A 7851-nucleotide genomic window follows, 5' to 3' on the forward strand; every position below is an offset into this window, starting at 1 on the left:
ATGCCAACAGCAAATTATTTTAAAAGAAAAATTAAAAGAGACATTTGATAAATTATACATTCATGCTACCTCTAGCCATATTCTTTTTGCAAGAAAATATTCATTTCAGAGTTTTCATAAGTGAGACTAAAAATAAATACTTCAGATAAATATATAAAATATTAACTGTGTTATGTTCAAATTTGCTACAGAAAAAATTAACAAGTGAAAATCAAGACCTATTAACTAACTTACTAAAATAAATCAGTTTCCAAAGGATATGGAAATTATTGATAGAATAATGACATATAATCTTGGAAGTTTCTACGCCTTTCTTATAAACTTGGGGTTTGTGGACTTTAAAGTAAGTTTAAATCAAAGTAAACTCAGTGAGTTCCTTGAAAAAAAAATGGCATTTTAATAGGGCCCAATATGCAGTTGTCCTATGGCCAAATTTGTCTCTTTATCCCAATGCGAAAAATCTAGAGAAACATTTTGCTAGTTTGCTTTTACACCACATTGATCAAATTCTTTTCCCTTAATTTTTACAATCAAAACAAGCAACACGTTTTTAAAAAAAATTGGGGGAATTAATGGTGTATGTTACATGCTTTCTATATATTTCAAAAGAGTAAAATTCATGTCTTTGTTGGTTTGCAGTTTTTAGTAAAGGATCAGAAGGAAGCGGAAGGTGTGGATGTTGCATCTTTGGGTTATGTGTTTAGGAAGGGAGCAGCCAAGGATGCACCTGCTTTTGGCACTGGCTTAGGCACTGGAACAGCACATGTCAGATGTCATCTCAGAAGAGGCAAGAAATACGTGAAATGCACACAACCAAGGAAACACAGACTTACCGCTGAAATGGTATGATTCCAAACAAAGACATAACTGAGTTTATGGTCAACATACCACCATGTGATACAATAAAATATTAGCATTCTTGTTTTTCCATCACACACTACGTGATTATTTTTTAACAACAGCAGCAAAGTATTTACTTTTTTTTCTAGGAGGAAATTAACATGGAAGCATGACTAAGTGTCATGTAATTTTACATTTGTAATATGGTGGAAAGATATAGCAAAATTTATCCTAACTTCAGGGAATAAAATGCAAAGTATTTTTAAATAGAGTATTTAAATATTGGAGGACTTTGATTTTAAAATCAGCTTTCAAAGCAAAGATTTCGTGTGGTTTACTATTTACTATCAACTATGCTGTGGCTTCTAATAAATGATTATGAACCTACAGGGGAAGAATAAGTTATGTTCTTTAGAATAATCATTCTAAAATAAACAATTAGAAGTTCTAGAAATTATTTCAGGGTCAAATGAATTAGTTTATCGTTGCCTTTGACCAGTACAGATGACTATCGGACATAATTTCTTCCAAGTGATTAGCTGATGGCAACTGACCCTGGCAAGGTTCAGCTGCTACTGTAGGTGTATGGCTCCCCAAAGCAAGACCTGACAAGAAGGCAGGGCGCCAAAAAGTGAGAAAGAGAGCACTGTTTGGTCACTATAAACCATCTTACCATGGAGAAACTAAGGAACGGAGATTAAAAAAATTTTAATTAGTGCATATGATGTGGAATTCACACTCTGTTCCTATGCTCTCCGTTGATTCAGGCATCACTATTCCATTTCCAATATCTACTCATCCATCATACCACCAAAACACTATGTCCTAACAACGACAACAAAAACACGATCAGATTTAAAATAAAAATTCTGACCTCTAGATAGGCTGAAAAGAACTCCTATAAAACAAAGGAAGATAACAGATACACTTTATTTCCACCTTTCTCCCTCCTCTTCATGTAAATAATTTGTTAGAGTTTTAAAATACGTATTTCCCCTTCCTCAACAAAGTCTGGTCGATAAATCCAAGTGAGGAAACTAAAATCTGAAAAGACAAGGTTCATGTAGCCAACTGGAAAAGTCTCTACATTAAGTTGACAACTGACCCACTGTGGCTATTTCCAAGGTAGCATTCCCTCGGCCTGGTATTGGCAATGTTGTGACAATAGTCTTTACTCTTTAAAATTCATACTTTACCACATGAATGTTAAGCAGTCCCAGGACAAATAAAATGAGGGTGGGGGCTTCTCTTTTCCTTAGAAGGATATTTTTCAATTATATATTTTGGTACATCTTGAGAGATAAAAGCTGTATCTGCAAGGGATTAAAAGATGTTTTATATTCATGGTTTCATTTCTGCTGAAATAAATGCGTAATTTATACCACACATAATTCATAGCAATTTAGGCCTATTACAGAGTTCTAGCTTCTTTTTTATGATAGTTACTAATTAAAGCAGAGTGTTACTGCCACACTGAGCCTAAGTCTTTGACATACAGGCTTAATGAATAAAATGTCCTGACACAAAAATGAAAGCAATAATGCAGACAAGGCTGCAAGCTGTTATGTTTCAAGTGTGTGGTAAAGATTAAGGGCTTTCACTGAAGTGATGAACTGTGCAGAGAAGGACCTTGTAATTTCTTTCTTTAAAAGAAGAAGTAAACGAACTTTTAGAGAATCTGAAATAGTACTAATTTCTGTAACTCCTGGGCCCCTCATTCCCAGTTATCCTTCTCTCCCCTCCAAGAATTTAAACTCCTAAGAGTCACTTTTGAAGAATAAATGATGGGGTATTTTAATATAATCTTGAATATAGGTTTAGATTGAAAATGGGAATTGGGACCATAATTAATTATGTTGCCAAGTTTTTTAAACTTTAAGAAGACAGGTGGAGGCAAATGACATTTTATAAGAGTTCAACCTTCTAAAGGTTCACAGATTAAAACTTCGGTAAAACGACAGTATCTTTTTGACATCTGATTAATCCCATATGCAGAATGACTGAAGAATTAATATCGTTTTGATGTTTTCATTTTCTGAAACCACTGTAATAAGAGACCGACATAAACTCAAACCAAGTATAAACACAATCTTAGCGAGGGTTGTGGCCTTATTATCACTCTTAGCAATCAATAATGAATAATCATACCGATCGCCCTCATTACACTTGGAATACACATTTGGAATACAAATATTCCCTCTCGGATCCATCTATCACTTCTTTCAAGATAATAAAATAATTCAATCCCATCAAATCCTCAGCAGCCTCTCCCTCGAGAGGGATGTTTTATCTGTACTTCTGTGAGCCCAGGGAGGATTTTACTTGTTTGAAGGGGGCGGAGAAGGGAGCGGGCTCCTATTTATTTCCATTGATGACTCCCCTGGTTCTCAAAGGCGTTCTGGGACCGGGTGGGAGGAGGAGAGGAGGAGGTGCGGAGATTCCCTCCGTCAGAAAAGAAAAAGGGTTCAGGAGGCGAGGCAGGAGGAGGAGGGGTGAAGGGGGGAATGAGAGGGTAGTATGTTTGGAGAGAGCAGCAACTAAATGAAAAAATAAATTCTTCTTCATCGACAGATGAAAAGCAAATTTATCAGCCCAACAAAGTTGCTTAAAAGATCTGTGTAAAAAAAAAAAAAATTGTTTTAAAGGAGTAAAAAGCATAACAACAACAAAACCCCAAACACATATCAGGTTCATTTCCCGCTCAAGGTCTTCGTTTTAGGAAGCCATCCGTACCCAACAGCAAGAAATGGACAGCGCCCCGAAGGGGGCCGGTAGGGGAACCCCGACTTCGCTAGAGGGACAGCTCAGCGCCAGCGCAAGGGTGCCCGCGGCAAACTCCGAGGAGTTGGTGCGGGGCAGGTCCGGGGAACTGCGGGAGCTCTCACGCCTGGGCCTGGGATAGGGTGCGGGAAGGAAGGGAAACCGAGAGCCCACAATGCAACGAAACCACATCCAAAATTCAGCAGTTTGCAAAGTGCCACCAAGAAAACAGCTGGAACCTGGAATCACTCGTTCGGACTCCTGGGTTGTAGGGGCCGCGGCTATTCAGCTCAGGAAAAAAGGTAATTCGGCTGAGAGCGAACCCCAACTCACGCGCAGACTGGAGGAAGGCACGAAGCCGAGTCTCCGGGCTGGAGCGGGAGGGGGCATCCCCTCGGTGGCCGCTCTGCTCTCTGCAAGAAAGTGTGAGCCGGTCCCAGGCCACCTCGCTCAACCAAGGAAGTTTAACGATGCTCGCCTACCACGCAGAGGACAAATGAGGAGCCAGAGCTGTTGAGGGACGGCCGAGTGAGGCAGCCGAGCTCCCGGCCCCGGCTGCCCAGCTCCCAGACGCCCTACGGAAACCGGCGCGCTGCCTGGACCTCTAGCTTTTCGCCCCCCACACACAAGCCCTCCGCAAAACCCACTCTGGCTGACTTTCCCTAGCGGAGGGCGGAGGGCATGAACCTGGAGAGGGAGGCAACAGCCCTCTTGGCAGGCGGGCAAAGTAAGTGTCCAGGCCAAGTCCGGGATAAAGGCTCCACGGCTCCCGGGACCCCACAATACCCCGAGCTCCCCTCCCAGGTCTTCCCCGCCCGTGCGCTATCTGTCCACCTCCTCTCGTCTCTCCGGGCCGCCTAGCTTGGAAAACAGCTTAAAAAAAAAAAAAAGAAAAAACAAAAACAACAAACGAGGGAAACCTGCTCCTGCCCCTCATGTCCTCAGCTCCTACGGATAGGGCGCCCTCGAGAAGCTTGTTGGACCCTTACGATTTGGGGGCGCACGCCTCAAGCCCCCATCTCAGATGACCCTTCGGGTGTGACCCATCCTTGTGCTAGGTTTCGGGGTGGCGGGCTAAGGCGTCGGGGCTCTGGGACTTTGCTTTCCTCTCCCCACTTACCTTAAAAAGATCTGTTTGTTTTTCGTAGGGAAAAGAGGAAAAATCCCTCCCAGAGGTGTGGTGTGCGAAATAGTCCACGTCCCCAGACCGTGCCAAGATGCTTAGCACCAGTATTCAGGAACAAGGAGCCTGGAGGGCGGGGACGGAGGCAGATAAAAGAGAAAAATTCAATCCGATGAAGTGTCCCAACTTTGCGGTCGGCACAGCAAACTTTAAAGGCGGGCGAGGGCGGGCTGCGCGCGGCCGCCGAAGTTGCTGCGAAGTGGAGCGGGCAGCGGCGCGCGGCTGGGGAATCCCGGGGCAGAGCCGGGAAGCGGCGGGAGGTCCTTTTAAACGGCGGGGAGCGTGCGGGGGCCGGGCGGCTGGTGGATGCCGCAGCTACCAGCGCGGCTGGCGCTGGCTTCGCGGGCGGCCAGGAGTCGCACAGGCGCCTGGCTGGAGCGCCGCGCGGGGTGCGGAGAGAGCCGGGCGCACGGGGCGGCAGCGGCGCTGGCGGGCGCTCTGCTCAGTTAGCTCTGCTCCCTCGCGGCTCGAAGCGGGGAGTGTTTGTTCTCTCCCGAGTGTCACTGCTGAAGCCCTGAGTCTCTTCCCCTCCCAGCACTTACCCCTCCCGCCTCACCGCTGCCCGCCCGCCCCCTCCCTCCTCTGCCCGCCGCTTCCCCCTCTGTCCCTCCTCTCCCTCCCGCTGCGCGCCAGCGCGCGCTCACGCGCGCACACACACACACACACACACACTCATACACTTACACACACACACACTCTCTCCCTCCTTTTCTCCTTGTCGCCCTCCCCCCCTCTTTCTCTCACACACACCACCCTGCTCAGCGACCCAGCGCTCCCCAAACAGGACCCTCGCAGGCGGCAACGCGAGGGACACCCTGCTGTCCTAACCTCTCCGCCACTCGGGGAGAATGAGGGAGGCCCACCGCACCCCCCAGGCGAAGCTGCAAAACCCAGGAGACGCGCACGCGGGACCATCGCACTGTCAAGGAGACTGGGGTGCACAATAGAGGAAAACTCTGGGGTTGATTTGGAGGCAGGGAGGGGGACCTGTTAAATCCAGAAGGTTGGTGGTTGGAGGCGGAAAGCAGAGTGTGCAAACTGTGCATTTACGTCCCACTTTTCACCCGAACGCCTGCGTACCACAGCCTTCACTCGGGGAGCGCTTTCCCCCTTGGCGCAGACCGAGCCTCCTCCGGTTTGAAACTCAGCAGCTGTTTTAACAATTGAAAAGCGGCCCTACAGTACCAGTGAAACCGAGCAGTGTATGTGAAGCCATTAAGGCTGACTAGGTAATTATGATAAGAAGTTACCTAATTAGCAACCTGGCCTGGGCTTAGGAAAACGAAGGAAAAAAAAAGTGCTGTATGATTTAGTAATCTCATTTTTGCAACTAAGAACCTGGTTTCCAGCAAACCTGGTTTTACATTATATAAATTGTAATAATATATATTATTTATTAAGATATAGTGTCAGTATTGAAAACACTAGATCTATTATTGCCACAATGAAATTAAGGTAGATAATATGGAAATCAGCCTTACCCCGGTCATATTAAGAACTGTGATCTTTTTTGTTAAATAGCTGGTCACAGAGGGTGGACCAATGCAGCTCCTAAAGTTTTGTGGCTCCTAGATGAAAATACTGCAGGAAATGGATTTATGAAACCGTTTATATGTCACAAAGTAGTTTTGTAAAATTTTTAAACTCTAAAAAGGACATTTGAGATCACTGTGCAAGCATATTTTTTTTGCAGATGAAACAATGAGGTGGGAAAAGTCCTGTACTTAGGAGATGTGATCTAGAGCAGATCGCTGGGTCATTCATTAACAAAAACTTATGAAGTCCCTGCTATGTACCAGGTTTGTCTATCTTAGAAGCTGAGATTTAGAGGTGATGGTGCTGCCTTTAAGGAACTCACCGCCTGGTGGGGAGACAGAGGCATAAATGAAAATGTGATTAGCACTATAATAAGTGCAGGTACCTGGTCCTGCCTGGAAAAGGAAACAGCTAATTCCCCTTTAGAAGCTTCTCTTGGTGGAGATTTCAGTGTAGGGTTCTGAAGGACAAAGAAGAAATACAGGGCCAACAAGGATGTGGTGGGAGGGGGAAAGGCATTCCACAAACAGAGGCAAGTGAAGAGGTTAAGTGTCAAAGTACATGGTGTGTCCTGGAAACTGGGAAACTAGGTGTGGCTGGACTACAGGTGAAGTAATCAAAGCAAAGCCACACAAGGCTCTTTGGGTGTAAAGCGCCAGAACTTGCCTGGAGGTGGTGAATAGTTGGGAAACTTAAAGGTTTTAAGGTAGGACAGATTTTAAGGTTTTTAAGTATTATCAGATAAGGTGTTTTAGAAGGTTTCCTCTGGTTTTACTGTGTAAGACAAATAGAAGAGAGATCACAGTGAGGGGGTTATTTCCAGAGGAAAAATTAGGTCTGAACTAAGGCCACAGAAATGCCATTTGGGAGGCTGGGACAGCTCTAGAAATATTTAAGAGGTAGAATTGACAGGGCTTAGTGATTGATTAGACATAGAGGGTAATGGAGAGAACAGAGTCTAGACTGACTCCCAGTTTTCTGGCCGGGGCACCAAAGCAGGGATGGTGCCACTAACCAAGAGAAACACATGGAGAGGAACAGTTTTAGGAAGAATGTAATGAGCTCTGTATTAAAGTTGTTGAGTTGGGGGTGCCTCTGTGACATCTGAGTGCTCTGCCCTGTAGGCAGCCAAAAGGGGAGTTCCTAGGAGAGTAGTTAGGAGCTAGAAGGATACATTCTGGTGTTTGGCAAGCATGGGGGAGGAGTAAGGCAGCCAGGAAGAGAAGACTTAGGATGGGACATGGAAGAACATTAATGCCTTAGGCATGGATAAAGGAAGAGGACTCTGCAAAAAAAGGGATGAAGACCAAGGAGGAAGGATAAGAGAGCAGGACTAAGAAGAGCAACCCCAAGGCACGTAACCGTCAGATTCACCAGGGTTGAAATGAAGGAAAAAATGCTAAGGGCAGCCAGAGAGAAAGGTTGGGTTACCCACAAAGAGAAGCCCATCAGATTCACAGCGGATCTCTCTCAGCAGAAACCTTACAAGCCAGAAGAGAGTGGGGGCCAATATTCAACATCCTTAAAGCAAA

The 7851-nt window shown here is 45.3% G+C and overlaps 1 protein-coding gene across 2 annotated transcripts in view; it reads right to left on the bottom strand.

Moving 5' to 3' along the window:
- NDNF (neuron derived neurotrophic factor) overlaps positions 1-5282 on the bottom strand; it is a 42003-nt gene extending 36721 nt beyond the window's left edge. Inside the window, exon 1 of one of the 2 annotated variants that reach the window (XM_017497578.2) lies at positions 4721-5282. The gene's annotated coding sequence lies outside the window, so the exon portion shown is untranslated. Of the gene's footprint in view, positions 1-3933; positions 4193-4720 lie in introns of those variants that run through there. The other variant, XM_037727505.1, reaches the window with a different exon arrangement.
- Between the last annotated feature and the right edge of the window lie 2569 nt (positions 5283-7851).

The sequence above is a fragment of the Cebus imitator genome, unplaced genomic scaffold (assembly GCF_001604975.1).
Source record: "Cebus imitator isolate Cc_AM_T3 unplaced genomic scaffold, Cebus_imitator-1.0 Scaffold233, whole genome shotgun sequence".
Lineage (NCBI taxonomy): Eukaryota > Metazoa > Chordata > Mammalia > Primates > Cebidae > Cebus > Cebus imitator.